We start from the raw sequence: 1,031 nt of genomic DNA, 5'->3' as shown, positions 1-1,031 counted from the left end.
CTCTTCTTACCTGACAACCCAAATCCAATTCTTTTTAGTATCTGGAGAGTGCCTCCAAGTGATTGGGGTGTGTGTGTGTGTGTACATACACACACACTAAAAAAATAAGTCAATCAGTTGTGAATTTGATCTGAATAAATATCCTGAGGGAAGACCCAGGTCTTAGAAGAAAAAAACTGAGGTGCTGTGAGGTGAAGAGGCCCAAAGATATGTTAAAGCTAAAAATGGTCCTTTTTTTCTTCCTTCTTTGATGTTTGGATTTGGCAGTGATCCGATTTAAAAATTAGGGGAGCTCAGCAGATGGTGTGATTTATATTCACATATAAAATGCTTTTCCCAAGTGATTTGTAGGTCCTAATGGGGTTTTAAAGTTATAATGGCTGTGATTATTTTGTTATATTTTATAGACACATAGTGTTTGGTCATCCCTGATTGATTTCTTCTTATCCTAAAAGCGGCAGAGACAAGAATAAGCAACCCTATTTAAGAGATGGGGAAACGGGAAAGGAGGAGATGATTAAAAAACAGATTTACCTTGGGAGGCATCAGCACAGGTCACTGAGGCCCTGGGAGCCCAGCCTGATGGAATTTAGTTCATTCTCAACAGAAACAGATATTACAGTGGAGGTCAGCAACTGACAAGTACCAGCGGCAAGATTTGGAGCTTCCTGCTGACTGATGGGCCTCACCTTTTCAAATGAATTTTCTTTGCTTATATTAAGTCTCCTCAGACAGGCTTTTATTGGTCTCTGCGAAGTCAGAGAGGTTAGACTTTTCTGTTTGGAACTTAGGATAGTAAGTCAACCCGCAACTGGGCTTCTTAATTAACATCTGGAAGAGAGAGCTGTTACTTTGGAAAACCCTCAAGCTATTTCACAGAGAGGGTAAATGGGGATGCTGTGAGGTGCCTACTCTCCAACCTGGAGAAGCTGAGGAGGGAGGGGCGGAGCTGGAACCTGCAGGAGAGGGCATTTCAGGAAAATCCGAAATGTAGAAAAGACCCCGGTGGGAGTGCTCCCCGTAATCCTGCG

Source organism: Pteropus vampyrus, unplaced genomic scaffold (genome assembly GCF_000151845.1).
Source record: "Pteropus vampyrus isolate Shadow unplaced genomic scaffold, Pvam_2.0 Scaffold31, whole genome shotgun sequence".
Classification (NCBI taxonomy): Eukaryota; Metazoa; Chordata; class Mammalia; order Chiroptera; family Pteropodidae; genus Pteropus; species Pteropus vampyrus.
The sequence above is the reverse complement of the archived record's forward strand: the minus strand, read 5'-3'. Positions refer to the sequence as shown.